Source organism: Atractosteus spatula, unplaced genomic scaffold, assembly GCF_055471065.1.
Source record: "Atractosteus spatula isolate fAtrSpa1 unplaced genomic scaffold, fAtrSpa1.hap1 Scaffold_248, whole genome shotgun sequence".
NCBI lineage: Eukaryota > Metazoa > Chordata > Actinopteri > Semionotiformes > Lepisosteidae > Atractosteus > Atractosteus spatula.
The window spans coordinates 1-22349 of NW_028296817.1; the positions used below are offsets into that span (position 1 = coordinate 1).

At 62.5% G+C, this 22349-nt stretch overlaps 22 non-coding genes across 22 annotated transcripts; all 22 read right to left on the bottom strand.

Annotated features, from left to right (window-relative positions):
* Nucleotides 1–321: 321 nt before the first annotated feature.
* Nucleotides 322–512, bottom strand: LOC148808085 (U2 spliceosomal RNA). Its single transcript, XR_016088389.1, has one exon. It is a non-coding gene; the product is annotated as a U2 spliceosomal RNA (small nuclear RNA).
* Nucleotides 513–1347: 835 nt separating this feature from the next.
* LOC148808086 (U2 spliceosomal RNA) lies at nt 1348–1538 on the bottom strand. The gene has a single exon (XR_016088400.1). It is a non-coding gene; the product is annotated as a U2 spliceosomal RNA (small nuclear RNA).
* Nucleotides 1539–2375: 837 nt separating this feature from the next.
* On the bottom strand, nt 2376–2566 carry LOC148808087 (U2 spliceosomal RNA). Its single transcript, XR_016088411.1, has one exon. It is a non-coding gene; the product is annotated as a U2 spliceosomal RNA (small nuclear RNA).
* An 839-nt stretch (nt 2567–3405) lies between these two features.
* Nucleotides 3406–3596, bottom strand: LOC148808088 (U2 spliceosomal RNA). Its single transcript, XR_016088417.1, has one exon. It is a non-coding gene; the product is annotated as a U2 spliceosomal RNA (small nuclear RNA).
* Nucleotides 3597–4437: 841 nt separating this feature from the next.
* Nucleotides 4438–4628, bottom strand: LOC148808089 (U2 spliceosomal RNA). The gene has a single exon (XR_016088418.1). It is a non-coding gene; the product is annotated as a U2 spliceosomal RNA (small nuclear RNA).
* An 837-nt stretch (nt 4629–5465) lies between these two features.
* Nucleotides 5466–5656, bottom strand: LOC148808090 (U2 spliceosomal RNA). Its single transcript, XR_016088390.1, has one exon. It is a non-coding gene; the product is annotated as a U2 spliceosomal RNA (small nuclear RNA).
* Nucleotides 5657–6497: 841 nt separating this feature from the next.
* On the bottom strand, nt 6498–6688 carry LOC148808091 (U2 spliceosomal RNA). Its single transcript, XR_016088391.1, has one exon. It is a non-coding gene; the product is annotated as a U2 spliceosomal RNA (small nuclear RNA).
* An 839-nt stretch (nt 6689–7527) lies between these two features.
* On the bottom strand, nt 7528–7718 carry LOC148808092 (U2 spliceosomal RNA). Its single transcript, XR_016088392.1, has one exon. It is a non-coding gene; the product is annotated as a U2 spliceosomal RNA (small nuclear RNA).
* Nucleotides 7719–8557: 839 nt separating this feature from the next.
* LOC148808093 (U2 spliceosomal RNA) lies at nt 8558–8748 on the bottom strand. The gene has a single exon (XR_016088393.1). It is a non-coding gene; the product is annotated as a U2 spliceosomal RNA (small nuclear RNA).
* An 837-nt stretch (nt 8749–9585) lies between these two features.
* On the bottom strand, nt 9586–9776 carry LOC148808094 (U2 spliceosomal RNA). Its single transcript, XR_016088394.1, has one exon. It is a non-coding gene; the product is annotated as a U2 spliceosomal RNA (small nuclear RNA).
* An 837-nt stretch (nt 9777–10613) lies between these two features.
* LOC148808095 (U2 spliceosomal RNA) lies at nt 10614–10804 on the bottom strand. Its single transcript, XR_016088395.1, has one exon. It is a non-coding gene; the product is annotated as a U2 spliceosomal RNA (small nuclear RNA).
* An 837-nt stretch (nt 10805–11641) lies between these two features.
* Nucleotides 11642–11832, bottom strand: LOC148808096 (U2 spliceosomal RNA). Its single transcript, XR_016088396.1, has one exon. It is a non-coding gene; the product is annotated as a U2 spliceosomal RNA (small nuclear RNA).
* Nucleotides 11833–12669: 837 nt separating this feature from the next.
* On the bottom strand, nt 12670–12860 carry LOC148808097 (U2 spliceosomal RNA). The gene has a single exon (XR_016088397.1). It is a non-coding gene; the product is annotated as a U2 spliceosomal RNA (small nuclear RNA).
* An 835-nt stretch (nt 12861–13695) lies between these two features.
* On the bottom strand, nt 13696–13886 carry LOC148808098 (U2 spliceosomal RNA). Its single transcript, XR_016088398.1, has one exon. It is a non-coding gene; the product is annotated as a U2 spliceosomal RNA (small nuclear RNA).
* An 839-nt stretch (nt 13887–14725) lies between these two features.
* On the bottom strand, nt 14726–14916 carry LOC148808099 (U2 spliceosomal RNA). Its single transcript, XR_016088399.1, has one exon. It is a non-coding gene; the product is annotated as a U2 spliceosomal RNA (small nuclear RNA).
* Nucleotides 14917–15751: 835 nt separating this feature from the next.
* LOC148808100 (U2 spliceosomal RNA) lies at nt 15752–15942 on the bottom strand. Its single transcript, XR_016088401.1, has one exon. It is a non-coding gene; the product is annotated as a U2 spliceosomal RNA (small nuclear RNA).
* Nucleotides 15943–16781: 839 nt separating this feature from the next.
* Nucleotides 16782–16972, bottom strand: LOC148808101 (U2 spliceosomal RNA). The gene has a single exon (XR_016088402.1). It is a non-coding gene; the product is annotated as a U2 spliceosomal RNA (small nuclear RNA).
* An 837-nt stretch (nt 16973–17809) lies between these two features.
* Nucleotides 17810–18000, bottom strand: LOC148808102 (U2 spliceosomal RNA). Its single transcript, XR_016088403.1, has one exon. It is a non-coding gene; the product is annotated as a U2 spliceosomal RNA (small nuclear RNA).
* Nucleotides 18001–18831: 831 nt separating this feature from the next.
* Nucleotides 18832–19022, bottom strand: LOC148808103 (U2 spliceosomal RNA). The gene has a single exon (XR_016088404.1). It is a non-coding gene; the product is annotated as a U2 spliceosomal RNA (small nuclear RNA).
* An 838-nt stretch (nt 19023–19860) lies between these two features.
* On the bottom strand, nt 19861–20051 carry LOC148808104 (U2 spliceosomal RNA). The gene has a single exon (XR_016088405.1). It is a non-coding gene; the product is annotated as a U2 spliceosomal RNA (small nuclear RNA).
* Nucleotides 20052–20885: 834 nt separating this feature from the next.
* On the bottom strand, nt 20886–21076 carry LOC148808105 (U2 spliceosomal RNA). The gene has a single exon (XR_016088406.1). It is a non-coding gene; the product is annotated as a U2 spliceosomal RNA (small nuclear RNA).
* An 836-nt stretch (nt 21077–21912) lies between these two features.
* On the bottom strand, nt 21913–22103 carry LOC148808106 (U2 spliceosomal RNA). The gene has a single exon (XR_016088407.1). It is a non-coding gene; the product is annotated as a U2 spliceosomal RNA (small nuclear RNA).
* Nucleotides 22104–22349: the final 246 nt, after the last annotated feature.

Sequence of the window (22349 nt, forward strand, 5' to 3'; positions counted from 1 at the left end):
CACACACACACACACACACACACACACACACACACACACACACACACACACACAAGCCACGCCTGCCTCCCAGGGAAAAGGAGGAAAAAACTAAGTTTTTTGGAGGGAAAACGCACGGGAGCCGAAAAGGGGGCCGGCCTGCTGGCCGAGAGAGTCGAGGCGCGGGAAAGCGCACGGAGGGAGCACGGGAACGGGGAGGGGGAGAGAGAGACACAGAGGCACAGAGACACACGGATGGACGAGAGACGAGACCGGAGAGGAAGGAGCTCCGGTCCACCTCGCTTGCTTGCTAGCTACGTCTGTCTTTTCACCGCTGAGAGAAGGTAGTGCACCGTTCCCGGAGGCGCTGCAATACCGGGCCGATGCGTGGAGAGGACGGAGCAAGCTCCTGATCCAGCTCCCTGTTCCAAAAATCCGTTTAATATGTGGTCCCCCGATGGGGGACGTATCAGATATTAAACTGATAAGAACAGATACTACACTTGATCTTAGCCAAAAGGCCGAGAAGCGATACCCCCAAAGGCGCGGACCGACGCGCGGGCGTTCCGCTGGCGCACAGTGGCGCAGGCCGACTCTCCTCTGGAGCCCGGGACCCGCGCAGCTGCCGGCCTCCCTGCAGCCAGAGGCCTGCCGCCGGACTCTGCTCCCCCTCTCTCTTGCCTGCCTGCCTGCCTTCCTGCCAGTCCCGGGCGGGGGCCCTGCTCTTTGATCTTCTGTCAACGGCCCGACAACGACCGCAGCCGCGGGGGGCGCCAGCCGCCCGGCCTCCTTAGCTTAGGCCCCTCCCACCGGCAGCAGCTGTGCCCAACCAGCTGCAAGCGAAAGCGGACCGCCAGCACCTGCGGGCAGAGGCAAGGGGCAGCTCTCTCTCTCGGGAGGGACGGGGACGCGCGCGCACACACACACGCCTGCCTGCCTGCCTGCCTGCCTGCCTGCGGAAAAAAAAGAAAGAAAAGGTGTATATACTAAGTTTTTTGGAGGGAAAACGCCCGGCTGTCGAAAGGGGCCCGCCTGCAAGGACGGGGACACACACACACACACACACACACACACACACACACACACACACACACACACACAAGCCACGCCTGCCTCCCAGGGAAAAGGAGGAAAAAACTAAGTTTTTTGGAGGGAAAACGCACGGGAGCCGAAAAGGGGGCCGGCCTGCTGGCCGAGAGAGTCGAGGCGCGGGAAAGCGCACGGAGGGAGCACGGGAACGGGGAGGGGGAGAGAGAGACACAGAGGCACAGAGACACACGGATGGACGAGAGACGAGACCGGAGAGGAAGGAGCTCCGGTCCACCTCGCTTGCTTGCTAGCTACGTCTGTCTTTTCACCGCTGAGAGAAGGTAGTGCACCGTTCCCGGAGGCGCTGCAATACCGGGCCGATGCGTGGAGAGGACGGAGCAAGCTCCTGATCCAGCTCCCTGTTCCAAAAATCCGTTTAATATGTGGTCCCCCGATGGGGGACGTATCAGATATTAAACTGATAAGAACAGATACTACACTTGATCTTAGCCAAAAGGCCGAGAAGCGATACCCCCAAAGGCGCGGACCGACGCGCGGGCGTTCCGCTGGCGCACAGTGGCGCAGGCCGACTCTCCTCTGGAGCCCGGGACCCGCGCAGCTGCCGGCCTCCCTGCAGCCAGAGGCCTGCCGCCGGACTCTGCTCCCCCTCTCTCTTGCCTGCCTGCCTGCCTTCCTGCCAGTCCCGGGCGGGGGCCCTGCTCTTTGATCTTCTGTCAACGGCCCGACAACGACCGCAGCCGCGGGGGGCGCCAGCCGCCCGGCCTCCTTAGCTTAGGCCCCTCCCACCGGCAGCAGCTGTGCCCAACCAGCTGCAAGCGAAAGCGGACCGCCAGCACCTGCGGGCAGAGGCAAGGGGCAGCTCTCTCTCTCGGGAGGGACGGGGACGCGCGCGCACACACACACGCCTGCCTGCCTGCCTGCCTGCCTGCCTGCGGAAAAAAAAGAAAGAAAAGGTGTATATACTAAGTTTTTTGGAGGGAAAACGCCCGGCTGTCGAAAGGGGCCCGCCTGCAAGGACGGGGACACACACACACACACACACACACACACACACACACACACACACACACACACACACAAGCCACGCCTGCCTCCCAGGGAAAAGGAGGAAAAAACTAAGTTTTTTGGAGGGAAAACGCACGGGAGCCGAAAAGGGGGCCGGCCTGCTGGCCGAGAGAGTCGAGGCGCGGGAAAGCGCACGGAGGGAGCACGGGAACGGGGAGGGGGAGAGAGAGACACAGAGGCACAGAGACACACGGATGGACGAGAGACGAGACCGGAGAGGAAGGAGCTCCGGTCCACCTCGCTTGCTTGCTAGCTACGTCTGTCTTTTCACCGCTGAGAGAAGGTAGTGCACCGTTCCCGGAGGCGCTGCAATACCGGGCCGATGCGTGGAGAGGACGGAGCAAGCTCCTGATCCAGCTCCCTGTTCCAAAAATCCGTTTAATATGTGGTCCCCCGATGGGGGACGTATCAGATATTAAACTGATAAGAACAGATACTACACTTGATCTTAGCCAAAAGGCCGAGAAGCGATACCCCCAAAGGCGCGGACCGACGCGCGGGCGTTCCGCTGGCGCACAGTGGCGCAGGCCGACTCTCCTCTGGAGCCCGGGACCCGCGCAGCTGCCGGCCTCCCTGCAGCCAGAGGCCTGCCGCCGGACTCTGCTCCCCCTCTCTCTTGCCTGCCTGCCTGCCTTCCTGCCAGTCCCGGGCGGGGGCCCTGCTCTTTGATCTTCTGTCAACGGCCCGACAACGACCGCAGCCGCGGGGGGCGCCAGCCGCCCGGCCTCCTTAGCTTAGGCCCCTCCCACCGGCAGCAGCTGTGCCCAACCAGCTGCAAGCGAAAGCGGACCGCCAGCACCTGCGGGCAGAGGCAAGGGGCAGCTCTCTCTCTCGGGAGGGACGGGGACGCGCGCGCACACACACACGCCTGCCTGCCTGCCTGCCTGCCTGCCTGCGGAAAAAAAAGAAAGAAAAGGTGTATATACTAAGTTTTTTGGAGGGAAAACGCCCGGCTGTCGAAAGGGGCCCGCCTGCAAGGACGGGGACACACACACACACACACACACACACACACACACACACACACACACACACACACACACAAGCCACGCCTGCCTCCCAGGGAAAAGGAGGAAAAAACTAAGTTTTTTGGAGGGAAAACGCACGGGAGCCGAAAAGGGGGCCGGCCTGCTGGCCGAGAGAGTCGAGGCGCGGGAAAGCGCACGGAGGGAGCACGGGAACGGGGAGGGGGAGAGAGAGACACAGAGGCACAGAGACACACGGATGGACGAGAGACGAGACCGGAGAGGAAGGAGCTCCGGTCCACCTCGCTTGCTTGCTAGCTACGTCTGTCTTTTCACCGCTGAGAGAAGGTAGTGCACCGTTCCCGGAGGCGCTGCAATACCGGGCCGATGCGTGGAGAGGACGGAGCAAGCTCCTGATCCAGCTCCCTGTTCCAAAAATCCGTTTAATATGTGGTCCCCCGATGGGGGACGTATCAGATATTAAACTGATAAGAACAGATACTACACTTGATCTTAGCCAAAAGGCCGAGAAGCGATACCCCCAAAGGCGCGGACCGACGCGCGGGCGTTCCGCTGGCGCACAGTGGCGCAGGCCGACTCTCCTCTGGAGCCCGGGACCCGCGCAGCTGCCGGCCTCCCTGCAGCCAGAGGCCTGCCGCCGGACTCTGCTCCCCCTCTCTCTTGCCTGCCTGCCTGCCTTCCTGCCAGTCCCGGGCGGGGGCCCTGCTCTTTGATCTTCTGTCAACGGCCCGACAACGACCGCAGCCGCGGGGGGCGCCAGCCGCCCGGCCTCCTTAGCTTAGGCCCCTCCCACCGGCAGCAGCTGTGCCCAACCAGCTGCAAGCGAAAGCGGACCGCCAGCACCTGCGGGCAGAGGCAAGGGGCAGCTCTCTCTCTCGGGAGGGACGGGGACGCGCGCGCACACACACACGCCTGCCTGCCTGCCTGCCTGCCTGCCTGCGGAAAAAAAAGAAAGAAAAGGTGTATATACTAAGTTTTTTGGAGGGAAAACGCCCGGCTGTCGAAAGGGGCCCGCCTGCAAGGACGGGGACACACACACACACACACACACACACACACACACACACACACACACACACACACACACACAAGCCACGCCTGCCTCCCAGGGAAAAGGAGGAAAAAACTAAGTTTTTTGGAGGGAAAACGCACGGGAGCCGAAAAGGGGGCCGGCCTGCTGGCCGAGAGAGTCGAGGCGCGGGAAAGCGCACGGAGGGAGCACGGGAACGGGGAGGGGGAGAGAGAGACACAGAGGCACAGAGACACACGGATGGACGAGAGACGAGACCGGAGAGGAAGGAGCTCCGGTCCACCTCGCTTGCTTGCTAGCTACGTCTGTCTTTTCACCGCTGAGAGAAGGTAGTGCACCGTTCCCGGAGGCGCTGCAATACCGGGCCGATGCGTGGAGAGGACGGAGCAAGCTCCTGATCCAGCTCCCTGTTCCAAAAATCCGTTTAATATGTGGTCCCCCGATGGGGGACGTATCAGATATTAAACTGATAAGAACAGATACTACACTTGATCTTAGCCAAAAGGCCGAGAAGCGATACCCCCAAAGGCGCGGACCGACGCGCGGGCGTTCCGCTGGCGCACAGTGGCGCAGGCCGACTCTCCTCTGGAGCCCGGGACCCGCGCAGCTGCCGGCCTCCCTGCAGCCAGAGGCCTGCCGCCGGACTCTGCTCCCCCTCTCTCTTGCCTGCCTGCCTGCCTTCCTGCCAGTCCCGGGCGGGGGCCCTGCTCTTTGATCTTCTGTCAACGGCCCGACAACGACCGCAGCCGCGGGGGGCGCCAGCCGCCCGGCCTCCTTAGCTTAGGCCCCTCCCACCGGCAGCAGCTGTGCCCAACCAGCTGCAAGCGAAAGCGGACCGCCAGCACCTGCGGGCAGAGGCAAGGGGCAGCTCTCTCTCTCGGGAGGGACGGGGACGCGCGCGCACACACACACGCCTGCCTGCCTGCCTGCCTGCCTGCCTGCGGAAAAAAAAGAAAGAAAAGGTGTATATACTAAGTTTTTTGGAGGGAAAACGCCCGGCTGTCGAAAGGGGCCCGCCTGCAAGGACGGGGACACACACACACACACACACACACACACACACACACACACACACACACACACACACAAGCCACGCCTGCCTCCCAGGGAAAAGGAGGAAAAAACTAAGTTTTTTGGAGGGAAAACGCACGGGAGCCGAAAAGGGGGCCGGCCTGCTGGCCGAGAGAGTCGAGGCGCGGGAAAGCGCACGGAGGGAGCACGGGAACGGGGAGGGGGAGAGAGAGACACAGAGGCACAGAGACACACGGATGGACGAGAGACGAGACCGGAGAGGAAGGAGCTCCGGTCCACCTCGCTTGCTTGCTAGCTACGTCTGTCTTTTCACCGCTGAGAGAAGGTAGTGCACCGTTCCCGGAGGCGCTGCAATACCGGGCCGATGCGTGGAGAGGACGGAGCAAGCTCCTGATCCAGCTCCCTGTTCCAAAAATCCGTTTAATATGTGGTCCCCCGATGGGGGACGTATCAGATATTAAACTGATAAGAACAGATACTACACTTGATCTTAGCCAAAAGGCCGAGAAGCGATACCCCCAAAGGCGCGGACCGACGCGCGGGCGTTCCGCTGGCGCACAGTGGCGCAGGCCGACTCTCCTCTGGAGCCCGGGACCCGCGCAGCTGCCGGCCTCCCTGCAGCCAGAGGCCTGCCGCCGGACTCTGCTCCCCCTCTCTCTTGCCTGCCTGCCTGCCTTCCTGCCAGTCCCGGGCGGGGGCCCTGCTCTTTGATCTTCTGTCAACGGCCCGACAACGACCGCAGCCGCGGGGGGCGCCAGCCGCCCGGCCTCCTTAGCTTAGGCCCCTCCCACCGGCAGCAGCTGTGCCCAACCAGCTGCAAGCGAAAGCGGACCGCCAGCACCTGCGGGCAGAGGCAAGGGGCAGCTCTCTCTCTCGGGAGGGACGGGGACGCGCGCGCACACACACACGCCTGCCTGCCTGCCTGCCTGCCTGCCTGCGGAAAAAAAAGAAAGAAAAGGTGTATATACTAAGTTTTTTGGAGGGAAAACGCCCGGCTGTCGAAAGGGGCCCGCCTGCAAGGACGGGGACACACACACACACACACACACACACACACACACACACACACACACACACACACACACACAAGCCACGCCTGCCTCCCAGGGAAAAGGAGGAAAAAACTAAGTTTTTTGGAGGGAAAACGCACGGGAGCCGAAAAGGGGGCCGGCCTGCTGGCCGAGAGAGTCGAGGCGCGGGAAAGCGCACGGAGGGAGCACGGGAACGGGGAGGGGGAGAGAGAGACACAGAGGCACAGAGACACACGGATGGACGAGAGACGAGACCGGAGAGGAAGGAGCTCCGGTCCACCTCGCTTGCTTGCTAGCTACGTCTGTCTTTTCACCGCTGAGAGAAGGTAGTGCACCGTTCCCGGAGGCGCTGCAATACCGGGCCGATGCGTGGAGAGGACGGAGCAAGCTCCTGATCCAGCTCCCTGTTCCAAAAATCCGTTTAATATGTGGTCCCCCGATGGGGGACGTATCAGATATTAAACTGATAAGAACAGATACTACACTTGATCTTAGCCAAAAGGCCGAGAAGCGATACCCCCAAAGGCGCGGACCGACGCGCGGGCGTTCCGCTGGCGCACAGTGGCGCAGGCCGACTCTCCTCTGGAGCCCGGGACCCGCGCAGCTGCCGGCCTCCCTGCAGCCAGAGGCCTGCCGCCGGACTCTGCTCCCCCTCTCTCTTGCCTGCCTGCCTGCCTTCCTGCCAGTCCCGGGCGGGGGCCCTGCTCTTTGATCTTCTGTCAACGGCCCGACAACGACCGCAGCCGCGGGGGGCGCCAGCCGCCCGGCCTCCTTAGCTTAGGCCCCTCCCACCGGCAGCAGCTGTGCCCAACCAGCTGCAAGCGAAAGCGGACCGCCAGCACCTGCGGGCAGAGGCAAGGGGCAGCTCTCTCTCTCGGGAGGGACGGGGACGCGCGCGCACACACACACGCCTGCCTGCCTGCCTGCCTGCCTGCCTGCGGAAAAAAAAGAAAGAAAAGGTGTATATACTAAGTTTTTTGGAGGGAAAACGCCCGGCTGTCGAAAGGGGCCCGCCTGCAAGGACGGGGACACACACACACACACACACACACACACACACACACACACACACACACACACACACACAAGCCACGCCTGCCTCCCAGGGAAAAGGAGGAAAAAACTAAGTTTTTTGGAGGGAAAACGCACGGGAGCCGAAAAGGGGGCCGGCCTGCTGGCCGAGAGAGTCGAGGCGCGGGAAAGCGCACGGAGGGAGCACGGGAACGGGGAGGGGGAGAGAGAGACACAGAGGCACAGAGACACACGGATGGACGAGAGACGAGACCGGAGAGGAAGGAGCTCCGGTCCACCTCGCTTGCTTGCTAGCTACGTCTGTCTTTTCACCGCTGAGAGAAGGTAGTGCACCGTTCCCGGAGGCGCTGCAATACCGGGCCGATGCGTGGAGAGGACGGAGCAAGCTCCTGATCCAGCTCCCTGTTCCAAAAATCCGTTTAATATGTGGTCCCCCGATGGGGGACGTATCAGATATTAAACTGATAAGAACAGATACTACACTTGATCTTAGCCAAAAGGCCGAGAAGCGATACCCCCAAAGGCGCGGACCGACGCGCGGGCGTTCCGCTGGCGCACAGTGGCGCAGGCCGACTCTCCTCTGGAGCCCGGGACCCGCGCAGCTGCCGGCCTCCCTGCAGCCAGAGGCCTGCCGCCGGACTCTGCTCCCCCTCTCTCTTGCCTGCCTGCCTGCCTTCCTGCCAGTCCCGGGCGGGGGCCCTGCTCTTTGATCTTCTGTCAACGGCCCGACAACGACCGCAGCCGCGGGGGGCGCCAGCCGCCCGGCCTCCTTAGCTTAGGCCCCTCCCACCGGCAGCAGCTGTGCCCAACCAGCTGCAAGCGAAAGCGGACCGCCAGCACCTGCGGGCAGAGGCAAGGGGCAGCTCTCTCTCTCGGGAGGGACGGGGACGCGCGCGCACACACACACGCCTGCCTGCCTGCCTGCCTGCCTGCCTGCGGAAAAAAAAGAAAGAAAAGGTGTATATACTAAGTTTTTTGGAGGGAAAACGCCCGGCTGTCGAAAGGGGCCCGCCTGCAAGGACGGGGACACACACACACACACACACACACACACACACACACACACACACACACACACACACACAAGCCACGCCTGCCTCCCAGGGAAAAGGAGGAAAAAACTAAGTTTTTTGGAGGGAAAACGCACGGGAGCCGAAAAGGGGGCCGGCCTGCTGGCCGAGAGAGTCGAGGCGCGGGAAAGCGCACGGAGGGAGCACGGGAACGGGGAGGGGGAGAGAGAGACACAGAGGCACAGAGACACACGGATGGACGAGAGACGAGACCGGAGAGGAAGGAGCTCCGGTCCACCTCGCTTGCTTGCTAGCTACGTCTGTCTTTTCACCGCTGAGAGAAGGTAGTGCACCGTTCCCGGAGGCGCTGCAATACCGGGCCGATGCGTGGAGAGGACGGAGCAAGCTCCTGATCCAGCTCCCTGTTCCAAAAATCCGTTTAATATGTGGTCCCCCGATGGGGGACGTATCAGATATTAAACTGATAAGAACAGATACTACACTTGATCTTAGCCAAAAGGCCGAGAAGCGATACCCCCAAAGGCGCGGACCGACGCGCGGGCGTTCCGCTGGCGCACAGTGGCGCAGGCCGACTCTCCTCTGGAGCCCGGGACCCGCGCAGCTGCCGGCCTCCCTGCAGCCAGAGGCCTGCCGCCGGACTCTGCTCCCCCTCTCTCTTGCCTGCCTGCCTGCCTTCCTGCCAGTCCCGGGCGGGGGCCCTGCTCTTTGATCTTCTGTCAACGGCCCGACAACGACCGCAGCCGCGGGGGGCGCCAGCCGCCCGGCCTCCTTAGCTTAGGCCCCTCCCACCGGCAGCAGCTGTGCCCAACCAGCTGCAAGCGAAAGCGGACCGCCAGCACCTGCGGGCAGAGGCAAGGGGCAGCTCTCTCTCTCGGGAGGGACGGGGACGCGCGCGCACACACACACGCCTGCCTGCCTGCCTGCCTGCCTGCCTGCGGAAAAAAAAGAAAGAAAAGGTGTATATACTAAGTTTTTTGGAGGGAAAACGCCCGGCTGTCGAAAGGGGCCCGCCTGCAAGGACGGGGACACACACACACACACACACACACACACACACACACACACACACACACACACACACAAGCCACGCCTGCCTCCCAGGGAAAAGGAGGAAAAAACTAAGTTTTTTGGAGGGAAAACGCACGGGAGCCGAAAAGGGGGCCGGCCTGCTGGCCGAGAGAGTCGAGGCGCGGGAAAGCGCACGGAGGGAGCACGGGAACGGGGAGGGGGAGAGAGAGACACAGAGGCACAGAGACACACGGATGGACGAGAGACGAGACCGGAGAGGAAGGAGCTCCGGTCCACCTCGCTTGCTTGCTAGCTACGTCTGTCTTTTCACCGCTGAGAGAAGGTAGTGCACCGTTCCCGGAGGCGCTGCAATACCGGGCCGATGCGTGGAGAGGACGGAGCAAGCTCCTGATCCAGCTCCCTGTTCCAAAAATCCGTTTAATATGTGGTCCCCCGATGGGGGACGTATCAGATATTAAACTGATAAGAACAGATACTACACTTGATCTTAGCCAAAAGGCCGAGAAGCGATACCCCCAAAGGCGCGGACCGACGCGCGGGCGTTCCGCTGGCGCACAGTGGCGCAGGCCGACTCTCCTCTGGAGCCCGGGACCCGCGCAGCTGCCGGCCTCCCTGCAGCCAGAGGCCTGCCGCCGGACTCTGCTCCCCCTCTCTCTTGCCTGCCTGCCTGCCTTCCTGCCAGTCCCGGGCGGGGGCCCTGCTCTTTGATCTTCTGTCAACGGCCCGACAACGACCGCAGCCGCGGGGGGCGCCAGCCGCCCGGCCTCCTTAGCTTAGGCCCCTCCCACCGGCAGCAGCTGTGCCCAACCAGCTGCAAGCGAAAGCGGACCGCCAGCACCTGCGGGCAGAGGCAAGGGGCAGCTCTCTCTCTCGGGAGGGACGGGGACGCGCGCACACACACACGCCTGCCTGCCTGCCTGCCTGCCTGCCTGCGGAAAAAAAAGAAAGAAAAGGTGTATATACTAAGTTTTTTGGAGGGAAAACGCCCGGCTGTCGAAAGGGGCCCGCCTGCAAGGACGGGGACACACACACACACACACACACACACACACACACACACACACACACACACACACACACAAGCCACGCCTGCCTCCCAGGGAAAAGGAGGAAAAAACTAAGTTTTTTGGAGGGAAAACGCACGGGAGCCGAAAAGGGGGCCGGCCTGCTGGCCGAGAGAGTCGAGGCGCGGGAAAGCGCACGGAGGGAGCACGGGAACGGGGAGGGGGAGAGAGAGACACAGAGGCACAGAGACACACGGATGGACGAGAGACGAGACCGGAGAGGAAGGAGCTCCGGTCCACCTCGCTTGCTTGCTAGCTACGTCTGTCTTTTCACCGCTGAGAGAAGGTAGTGCACCGTTCCCGGAGGCGCTGCAATACCGGGCCGATGCGTGGAGAGGACGGAGCAAGCTCCTGATCCAGCTCCCTGTTCCAAAAATCCGTTTAATATGTGGTCCCCCGATGGGGGACGTATCAGATATTAAACTGATAAGAACAGATACTACACTTGATCTTAGCCAAAAGGCCGAGAAGCGATACCCCCAAAGGCGCGGACCGACGCGCGGGCGTTCCGCTGGCGCACAGTGGCGCAGGCCGACTCTCCTCTGGAGCCCGGGACCCGCGCAGCTGCCGGCCTCCCTGCAGCCAGAGGCCTGCCGCCGGACTCTGCTCCCCCTCTCTCTTGCCTGCCTGCCTGCCTTCCTGCCAGTCCCGGGCGGGGGCCCTGCTCTTTGATCTTCTGTCAACGGCCCGACAACGACCGCAGCCGCGGGGGGCGCCAGCCGCCCGGCCTCCTTAGCTTAGGCCCCTCCCACCGGCAGCAGCTGTGCCCAACCAGCTGCAAGCGAAAGCGGACCGCCAGCACCTGCGGGCAGAGGCAAGGGGCAGCTCTCTCTCTCGGGAGGGACGGGGACGCGCGCGCACACACACACGCCTGCCTGCCTGCCTGCCTGCCTGCCTGCGGAAAAAAAAGAAAGAAAAGGTGTATATACTAAGTTTTTTGGAGGGAAAACGCCCGGCTGTCGAAAGGGGCCCGCCTGCAAGGACGGGGACACACACACACACACACACACACACACACACACACACACACACACACACACACACAAGCCACGCCTGCCTCCCAGGGAAAAGGAGGAAAAAACTAAGTTTTTTGGAGGGAAAACGCACGGGAGCCGAAAAGGGGGCCGGCCTGCTGGCCGAGAGAGTCGAGGCGCGGGAAAGCGCACGGAGGGAGCACGGGAACGGGGAGGGGGAGAGAGAGACACAGAGGCACAGAGACACACGGATGGACGAGAGACGAGACCGGAGAGGAAGGAGCTCCGGTCCACCTCGCTTGCTTGCTAGCTACGTCTGTCTTTTCACCGCTGAGAGAAGGTAGTGCACCGTTCCCGGAGGCGCTGCAATACCGGGCCGATGCGTGGAGAGGACGGAGCAAGCTCCTGATCCAGCTCCCTGTTCCAAAAATCCGTTTAATATGTGGTCCCCCGATGGGGGACGTATCAGATATTAAACTGATAAGAACAGATACTACACTTGATCTTAGCCAAAAGGCCGAGAAGCGATACCCCCAAAGGCGCGGACCGACGCGCGGGCGTTCCGCTGGCGCACAGTGGCGCAGGCCGACTCTCCTCTGGAGCCCGGGACCCGCGCAGCTGCCGGCCTCCCTGCAGCCAGAGGCCTGCCGCCGGACTCTGCTCCCCCTCTCTCTTGCCTGCCTGCCTGCCTTCCTGCCAGTCCCGGGCGGGGGCCCTGCTCTTTGATCTTCTGTCAACGGCCCGACAACGACCGCAGCCGCGGGGGGCGCCAGCCGCCCGGCCTCCTTAGCTTAGGCCCCTCCCACCGGCAGCAGCTGTGCCCAACCAGCTGCAAGCGAAAGCGGACCGCCAGCACCTGCGGGCAGAGGCAAGGGGCAGCTCTCTCTCTCGGGAGGGACGGGGACGCGCGCGCACACACACACGCCTGCCTGCCTGCCTGCCTGCCTGCCTGCGGAAAAAAAAGAAAGAAAAGGTGTATATACTAAGTTTTTTGGAGGGAAAACGCCCGGCTGTCGAAAGGGGCCCGCCTGCAAGGACGGGGACACACACACACACACACACACACACACACACACACACACACACACACACACACACAAGCCACGCCTGCCTCCCAGGGAAAAGGAGGAAAAAACTAAGTTTTTTGGAGGGAAAACGCACGGGAGCCGAAAAGGGGGCCGGCCTGCTGGCCGAGAGAGTCGAGGCGCGGGAAAGCGCACGGAGGGAGCACGGGAACGGGGAGGGGGAGAGAGAGACACAGAGGCACAGAGACACACGGATGGACGAGAGACGAGACCGGAGAGGAAGGAGCTCCGGTCCACCTCGCTTGCTTGCTAGCTACGTCTGTCTTTTCACCGCTGAGAGAAGGTAGTGCACCGTTCCCGGAGGCGCTGCAATACCGGGCCGATGCGTGGAGAGGACGGAGCAAGCTCCTGATCCAGCTCCCTGTTCCAAAAATCCGTTTAATATGTGGTCCCCCGATGGGGGACGTATCAGATATTAAACTGATAAGAACAGATACTACACTTGATCTTAGCCAAAAGGCCGAGAAGCGATACCCCCAAAGGCGCGGACCGACGCGCGGGCGTTCCGCTGGCGCACAGTGGCGCAGGCCGACTCTCCTCTGGAGCCCGGGACCCGCGCAGCTGCCGGCCTCCCTGCAGCCAGAGGCCTGCCGCCGGACTCTGCTCCCCCTCTCTCTTGCCTGCCTGCCTGCCTTCCTGCCAGTCCCGGGCGGGGGCCCTGCTCTTTGATCTTCTGTCAACGGCCCGACAACGACCGCAGCCGCGGGGGGCGCCAGCCGCCCGGCCTCCTTAGCTTAGGCCCCTCCCACCGGCAGCAGCTGTGCCCAACCAGCTGCAAGCGAAAGCGGACCGCCAGCACCTGCGGGCAGAGGCAAGGGGCAGCTCTCTCTCTCGGGAGGGACGGGGACGCGCGCGCACACACACACGCCTGCCTGCCTGCCTGCCTGCCTGCCTGCGGAAAAAAAAGAAAGAAAAGGTGTATATACTAAGTTTTTTGGAGGGAAAACGCCCGGCTGTCGAAAGGGGCCCGCCTGCAAGGACGGGGACACACACACACACACACACACACACACACACACACACACACACACACACACACAAGCCACGCCTGCCTCCCAGGGAAAAGGAGGAAAAAACTAAGTTTTTTGGAGGGAAAACGCACGGGAGCCGAAAAGGGGGCCGGCCTGCTGGCCGAGAGAGTCGAGGCGCGGGAAAGCGCACGGAGGGAGCACGGGAACGGGGAGGGGGAGAGAGAGACACAGAGGCACAGAGACACACGGATGGACGAGAGACGAGACCGGAGAGGAAGGAGCTCCGGTCCACCTCGCTTGCTTGCTAGCTACGTCTGTCTTTTCACCGCTGAGAGAAGGTAGTGCACCGTTCCCGGAGGCGCTGCAATACCGGGCCGATGCGTGGAGAGGACGGAGCAAGCTCCTGATCCAGCTCCCTGTTCCAAAAATCCGTTTAATATGTGGTCCCCCGATGGGGGACGTATCAGATATTAAACTGATAAGAACAGATACTACACTTGATCTTAGCCAAAAGGCCGAGAAGCGATACCCCCAAAGGCGCGGACCGACGCGCGGGCGTTCCGCTGGCGCACAGTGGCGCAGGCCGACTCTCCTCTGGAGCCCGGGACCCGCGCAGCTGCCGGCCTCCCTGCAGCCAGAGGCCTGCCGCCGGACTCTGCTCCCCCTCTCTCTTGCCTGCCTGCCTGCCTTCCTGCCAGTCCCGGGCGGGGGCCCTGCTCTTTGATCTTCTGTCAACGGCCCGACAACGACCGCAGCCGCGGGGGGCGCCAGCCGCCCGGCCTCCTTAGCTTAGGCCCCTCCCACCGGCAGCAGCTGTGCCCAACCAGCTGCAAGCGAAAGCGGACCGCCAGCACCTGCGGGCAGAGGCAAGGGGCAGCTCTCTCTCTCGGGAGGGACGGGGACGCGCGCGCACACACACACGCCTGCCTGCCTGCCTGCCTGCCTGCCTGCGGAAAAAAAAGAAAGAAAAGGTGTATATACTAAGTTTTTTGGAGGGAAAACGCCCGGCTGTCGAAAGGGGCCCGCCTGCAAGGACGGGGACACACACACACACACACACACACACACACACACACACACACACACACACACACACACAAGCCACGCCTGCCTCCCAGGGAAAAGGAGGAAAAAACTAAGTTTTTTGGAGGGAAAACGCACGGGAGCCGAAAAGGGGGCCGGCCTGCTGGCCGAGAGAGTCGAGGCGCGGGAAAGCGCACGGAGGGAGCACGGGAACGGGGAGGGGGAGAGAGAGACACAGAGGCACAGAGACACACGGATGGACGAGAGACGAGACCGGAGAGGAAGGAGCTCCGGTCCACCTCGCTTGCTTGCTAGCTACGTCTGTCTTTTCACCGCTGAGAGAAGGTAGTGCACCGTTCCCGGAGGCGCTGCAATACCGGGCCGATGCGTGGAGAGGACGGAGCAAGCTCCTGATCCAGCTCCCTGTTCCAAAAATCCGTTTAATATGTGGTCCCCCGATGGGGGACGTATCAGATATTAAACTGATAAGAACAGATACTACACTTGATCTTAGCCAAAAGGCCGAGAAGCGATACCCCCAAAGGCGCGGACCGACGCGCGGGCGTTCCGCTGGCGCACAGTGGCGCAGGCCGACTCTCCTCTGGAGCCCGGGACCCGCGCAGCTGCCGGCCTCCCTGCAGCCAGAGGCCTGCCGCCGGACTCTGCTCCCCCTCTCTCTTGCCTGCCTGCCTGCCTTCCTGCCAGTCCCGGGCGGGGGCCCTGCTCTTTGATCTTCTGTCAACGGCCCGACAACGACCGCAGCCGCGGGGGGCGCCAGCCGCCCGGCCTCCTTAGCTTAGGCCCCTCCCACCGGCAGCAGCTGTGCCCAACCAGCTGCAAGCGAAAGCGGACCGCCAGCACCTGCGGGCAGAGGCAAGGGGCAGCTCTCTCTCTCGGGAGGGACGGGGACGCGCGCGCACACACACACGCCTGCCTGCCTGCCTGCCTGCCTGCCTGCGGAAAAAAAAGAAAGAAAAGGTGTATATACTAAGTTTTTTGGAGGGAAAACGCCCGGCTGTCGAAAGGGGCCCGCCTGCAAGGACGGGGACACACACACACACACACACACACACACACACACACACACACACACACACACACAAGCCACGCCTGCCTCCCAGGGAAAAGGAGGAAAAAACTAAGTTTTTTGGAGGGAAAACGCACGGGAGCCGAAAAGGGGGCCGGCCTGCTGGCCGAGAGAGTCGAGGCGCGGGAAAGCGCACGGAGGGAGCACGGGAACGGGGAGGGGGAGAGAGAGACACAGAGGCACAGAGACACACGGATGGACGAGAGACGAGACCGGAGAGGAAGGAGCTCCGGTCCACCTCGCTTGCTTGCTAGCTACGTCTGTCTTTTCACCGCTGAGAGAAGGTAGTGCACCGTTCCCGGAGGCGCTGCAATACCGGGCCGATGCGTGGAGAGGACGGAGCAAGCTCCTGATCCAGCTCCCTGTTCCAAAAATCCGTTTAATATGTGGTCCCCCGATGGGGGACGTATCAGATATTAAACTGATAAGAACAGATACTACACTTGATCTTAGCCAAAAGGCCGAGAAGCGATACCCCCAAAGGCGCGGACCGACGCGCGGGCGTTCCGCTGGCGCACAGTGGCGCAGGCCGACTCTCCTCTGGAGCCCGGGACCCGCGCAGCTGCCGGCCTCCCTGCAGCCAGAGGCCTGCCGCCGGACTCTGCTCCCCCTCTCTCTTGCCTGCCTGCCTGCCTTCCTGCCAGTCCCGGGCGGGGGCCCTGCTCTTTGATCTTCTGTCAACGGCCCGACAACGACCGCAGCCGCGGGGGGCGCCAGCCGCCCGGCCTCCTTAGCTTAGGCCCCTCCCACCGGCAGCAGCTGTGCCCAACCAGCTGCAAGCGAAAGCGGACCGCCAGCACCTGCGGGCAGAGGCAAGGGGCAGCTCTCTCTCTCGGGAGGGACGGGGACGCGCGCGCACACACACACGCCTGCCTGCCTGCCTGCCTGCCTGCCTGCGGAAAAAAAAGAAAGAAAAGGTGTATATACTAAGTTTTTTGGAGGGAAAACGCCCGGCTGTCGAAAGGGGCCCGCCTGCAAGGACGGGGACACACACACACACACACACACACACACACACACACACACACACACACACACACACACAAGCCACGCCTGCCTCCCAGGGAAAAGGAGGAAAAAACTAAGTTTTTTGGAGGGAAAACGCACGGGAGCCGAAAAGGGGGCCGGCCTGCTGGCCGAGAGAGTCGAGGCGCGGGAAAGCGCACGGAGGGAGCACGGGAACGGGGAGGGGGAGAGAGAGACACAGAGGCACAGAGACACACGGATGGACGAGAGACGAGACCGGAGAGGAAGGAGCTCCGGTCCACCTCGCTTGCTTGCTAGCTACGTCTGTCTTTTCACCGCTGAGAGAAGGTAGTGCACCGTTCCCGGAGGCGCTGCAATACCGGGCCGATGCGTGGAGAGGACGGAGCAAGCTCCTGATCCAGCTCCCTGTTCCAAAAATCCGTTTAATATGTGGTCCCCCGATGGGGGACGTATCAGATATTAAACTGATAAGAACAGATACTACACTTGATCTTAGCCAAAAGGCCGAGAAGCGATACCCCCAAAGGCGCGGACCGACGCGCGGGCGTTCCGCTGGCGCACAGTGGCGCAGGCCGACTCTCCTCTGGAGCCCGGGACCCGCGCAGCTGCCGGCCTCCCTGCAGCCAGAGGCCTGCCGCCGGACTCTGCTCCCCCTCTCTCTTGCCTGCCTGCCTGCCTTCCTGCCAGTCCCGGGCGGGGGCCCTGCTCTTTGATCTTCTGTCAACGGCCCGACAACGACCGCAGCCGCGGGGGGCGCCAGCCGCCCGGCCTCCTTAGCTTAGGCCCCTCCCACCGGCAGCAGCTGTGCCCAACCAGCTGCAAGCGAAAGCGGACCGCCAGCACCTGCGGGCAGAGGCAAGGGGCAGCTCTCTCTCTCGGGAGGGACGGGGACGCGCGCGCACACACACACGCCTGCCTGCCTGCCTGCCTGCCTGCCTGCGGAAAAAAAAGAAAGAAAAGGTGTATATACTAAGTTTTTTGGAGGGAAAACGCCCGGCTGTCGAAAGGGGCCCGCCTGCAAGGACGGGGACACACACACACACACACACACACACACACACACACACACACACACACACACACACAAGCCACGCCTGCCTCCCAGGGAAAAGGAGGAAAAAACTAAGTTTTTTGGAGGGAAAACGCACGGGAGCCGAAAAGGGGGCCGGCCTGCTGGCCGAGAGAGTCGAGGCGCGGGAAAGCGCACGGAGGGAGCACGGGAACGGGGAGGGGGAGAGAGAGACACAGAGGCACAGAGACACACGGATGGACGAGAGACGAGACCGGAGAGGAAGGAGCTCCGGTCCACCTCGCTTGCTTGCTAGCTACGTCTGTCTTTTCACCGCTGAGAGAAGGTAGTGCACCGTTCCCGGAGGCGCTGCAATACCGGGCCGATGCGTGGAGAGGACGGAGCAAGCTCCTGATCCAGCTCCCTGTTCCAAAAATCCGTTTAATATGTGGTCCCCCGATGGGGGACGTATCAGATATTAAACTGATAAGAACAGATACTACACTTGATCTTAGCCAAAAGGCCGAGAAGCGATACCCCCAAAGGCGCGGACCGACGCGCGGGCGTTCCGCTGGCGCACAGTGGCGCAGGCCGACTCTCCTCTGGAGCCCGGGACCCGCGCAGCTGCCGGCCTCCCTGCAGCCAGAGGCCTGCCGCCGGACTCTGCTCCCCCTCTCTCTTGCCTGCCTGCCTGCCTTCCTGCCAGTCCCGGGCGGGGGCCCTGCTCTTTGATCTTCTGTCAACGGCCCGACAACGACCGCAGCCGCGGGGGGCGCCAGCCGCCCGGCCTCCTTAGCTTAGGCCCCTCCCACCGGCAGCAGCTGTGCCCAACCAGCTGCAAGCGAAAGCGGACCGCCAGCACCTGCGGGCAGAGGCAAGGGGCAGCTCTCTCTCTCGGGAGGGACGGGGACGCGCGCACACACACACGCCTGCCTGCCTGCCTGCCTGCCTGCCTGCGGAAAAAAAAGAAAGAAAAGGTGTATATACTAAGTTTTTTGGAGGGAAAACGCCCGGCTGTCGAAAGGGGCCCGCCTGCAAGGACGGGGACACACACACACACACACACACACACACACACACACACACACACACACACACAAGCCACGCCTGCCTCCCAGGGAAAAGGAGGAAAAAACTAAGTTTTTTGGAGGGAAAACGCACGGGAGCCGAAAAGGGGGCCGGCCTGCTGGCCGAGAGAGTCGAGGCGCGGGAAAGCGCACGGAGGGAGCACGGGAACGGGGAGGGGGAGAGAGAGACACAGAGGCACAGAGACACACGGATGGACGAGAGACGAGACCGGAGAGGAAGGAGCTCCGGTCCACCTCGCTTGCTTGCTAGCTACGTCTGTCTTTTCACCGCTGAGAGAAGGTAGTGCACCGTTCCCGGAGGCGCTGCAATACCGGGCCGATGCGTGGAGAGGACGGAGCAAGCTCCTGATCCAGCTCCCTGTTCCAAAAATCCGTTTAATATGTGGTCCCCCGATGGGGGACGTATCAGATATTAAACTGATAAGAACAGATACTACACTTGATCTTAGCCAAAAGGCCGAGAAGCGATACCCCCAAAGGCGCGGACCGACGCGCGGGCGTTCCGCTGGCGCACAGTGGCGCAGGCCGACTCTCCTCTGGAGCCCGGGACCCGCGCAGCTGCCGGCCTCCCTGCAGCCAGAGGCCTGCCGCCGGACTCTGCTCCCCCTCTCTCTTGCCTGCCTGCCTGCCTTCCTGCCAGTCCCGGGCGGGGGCCCTGCTCTTTGATCTTCTGTCAACGGCCCGACAACGACCGCAGCCGCGGGGGGCGCCAGCCGCCCGGCCTCCTTAGCTTAGGCCCCTCCCACCGGCAGCAGCTGTGCCCAACCAGCTGCAAGCGAAAGCGGACCGCCAGCACCTGCGGGCAGAGGCAAGGGGCAGCTCTCTCTCTCGGGAGGGACGGGGACGCGCGCGCACACACACACGCCTGCCTGCCTGCCTGCCTGCCTGCCTGCGGAAAAAAAAGAAAGAAAAGGTGTATATACTAAGTTTTTTGGAGGGAAAACGCCCGGCTGTCGAAAGGGGCCCGCCTGCAAGGACGGGGACACACACACACACACACACACACACACACACACACACACACACACACACACACACACAGCCACGCCTGCCTCCCAGGGAAAAGGAGGAAAAAACTAAGTTTTTTGGAGGGAAAACGCACGGGAGCCGAAAAGGGGGCCGGCCTGCTGGCCGAGAGAGTCGAGGCGCGGGAAAGCGCACGGAGGGAGCACGGGAACGGGGAGGGGGAGAGAGAGACACAGAGGCACAGAGACACACGGATGGACGAGAGACGAGACCGGAGAGGAAGGAGCTCCGGTCCACCTCGCTTGCTTGCTAGCTACGTCTGTCTTTTCACCGCTGAGAGAAGGTAGTGCACCGTTCCCGGAGGCGCTGCAATACCGGGCCGATGCGTGGAGAGGACGGAGCAAGCTCCTGATCCAGCTCCCTGTTCCAAAAATCCGTTTAATATGTGGTCCCCCGATGGGGGACGTATCAGATATTAAACTGATAAGAACAGATACTACACTTGATCTTAGCCAAAAGGCCGAGAAGCGATACCCCCAAAGCGGACCGACGCGCGGGCGTTCCGCTGGCGCACAGTGGCGCAGGCCGACTCTCCTCTGGAGCCCGGGACCCGCGCAGCTGCCGGCCTCCCTGCAGCCAGAGGCCTGCCGCCGGACTCTGCTCCCCCTCTCTCTTGCCTGCCTGCCTGCCTTCCTGCCAGTCCCGGGCGGGGGCCCTGCTCTTTGATCTTCTGTCAACGGCCCGACAACGACCGCAGCCGCGGGGGGCGCCAGCCGCCCGGCCTCCTTAGCTTAGGCCCCTCCCACCGGCAGCAGCTGTGCCCAACCAGCTGCAAGCGAAAGCGGACCGCCAGCACCTGCGGGCAGAGGCAAGGGGCAGCTCTCTCTCTCGGGAGGGACGGGGACGCGCGCGCACACACACACGCCTGCCTGCCTGCCTGCCTGCCTGCCTGCGGAAAAAAAAGAAAGAAAAGGTGTATATACTAAGTTTTTTGGAGGGAAAACGCCCGGCTGTCGAAAGGGGCCCGCCTGCAAGGACGGGGACACACACACACACACACACACACACACACACACACACACACACACACACACACACAAGCCACGCCTGCCTCCCAGGGAAAAGGAGGAAAAAACTAAGTTTTTTGGAGGGAAAACGCACGGGAGCCGAAAAGGGGGCCGGCCTGCTGGCCGAGAGAGTCGAGGCGCGGGAAAGCGCACGGAGGGAGCACGGGAACGGGGAGGGGGAGAGAGAGACACAGAGGCACAGAGACACACGGATGGACGAGAGACGAGACCGGAGAGGAAGGAGCTCCGGTCCACCTCGCTTGCTTGCTAGCTACGTCTGTCTTTTCACCGCTGAGAGAAGGTAGTGCACCGTTCCCGGAGGCGCTGCAATACCGGGCCGATGCGTGGAGAGGACGGAGCAAGCTCCTGATCCAGCTCCCTGTTCCAAAAATCCGTTTAATATGTGGTCCCCCGATGGGGGACGTATCAGATATTAAACTGATAAGAACAGATACTACACTTGATCTTAGCCAAAAGGCCGAGAAGCGATACCCCCAAAGGCGCGGACCGACGCGCGGGCGTTCCGCTGGCGCACAGTGGCGCAGGCCGACTCTCCTCTGGAGCCCGGGACCCGCGCAGCTGCCGGCCTCCCTGCAGCCAGAGGCCTGCCGCCGGACTCTGCTCCCCCTCTCTCTTGCCTGCCTGCCTGCCTTCCTGCCAGTCCCGGGCGGGGGCCCTGCTCTTTGATCTTCTGTCAACGGCCCGACAACGACCGCAGCCGCGGGGGGCGCCAGCCGCCCGGCCTCCTTAGCTTAGGCCCCTCCCACCGGCAGCAGCTGTGCCCAACCAGCTGCAAGCGAAAGCGGACCGCCAGCACCTGCGGGCAGAGGCAAGGGGCAGCTCTCTCTCTCGGGAGGGACGGGGACGCGCGCGCACACACACACGCCTGCCTGCCTGCCTGCCTGCCTGCCTGCGGAAAAAAAAGAAAGAAAAGGTGTATATACTAAGTTTTTTGGAGGGAAAACGCCCGGCTGTCGAAAGGGGCCCGCCTGCAAGGACGGGGAACACACACACACACACACACACACACACACACACACACACCCACACACACACACAAGCCACGCCTGCCTCCCAGGGAAAAGGAGGAAAAAACTAAGTTTTTTGGAGGGAAAACGCACGGGAGCCGAAAAGGGGGCCGGCCTGCTGGCCGAGAGAGTCGAGGCGCGGGAAAGCGCACGGAGGGAGCACGGGAACGGGGAGGGGGAGAGAGAGACACAGAGGCACAGAGACACACGGATGGACGAGAGACGAGACCGGAGAGGAAGGAGCTCCGGTCCACCTCGCTTGCTTGCTAGCTACGTCTGTCTTTTCACCGCTGAGAGAAGGTAGTGCACCGTTCCCGGAGGCGCTGCAATACCGGGCCGATGCGTGGAGAGGACGGAGCAAGCTCCTGATCCAGCTCCCTGTTCCAAAAATCCGTTTAATATGTGGTCCCCCGATGGGGGACGTATCAGATATTAAACTGATAAGAACAGATACTACACTTGATCTTAGCCAAAAGGCCGAGAAGCGATACCCCCAAAGGCGCGGACCGACGCGCGGGCGTTCCGCTGGCGCACAGTGGCGCAGGCCGACTCTCCTCTGCTCTGGAGCCCGGGACCCGCGCAGCTGCCGGCCTCCCTGCAGCCAGAGGCCTGCCGCCGGACTCTGCTCCCCCTCTCTCTTGCCTGCCTGCCTGCCTTCCTGCCAGTCCCGGGCGGGGGCCCTGCTCTTTGATCTTCTGTCAACGGCCCGACAACGACCGCAGCCGCGGGGGGCGC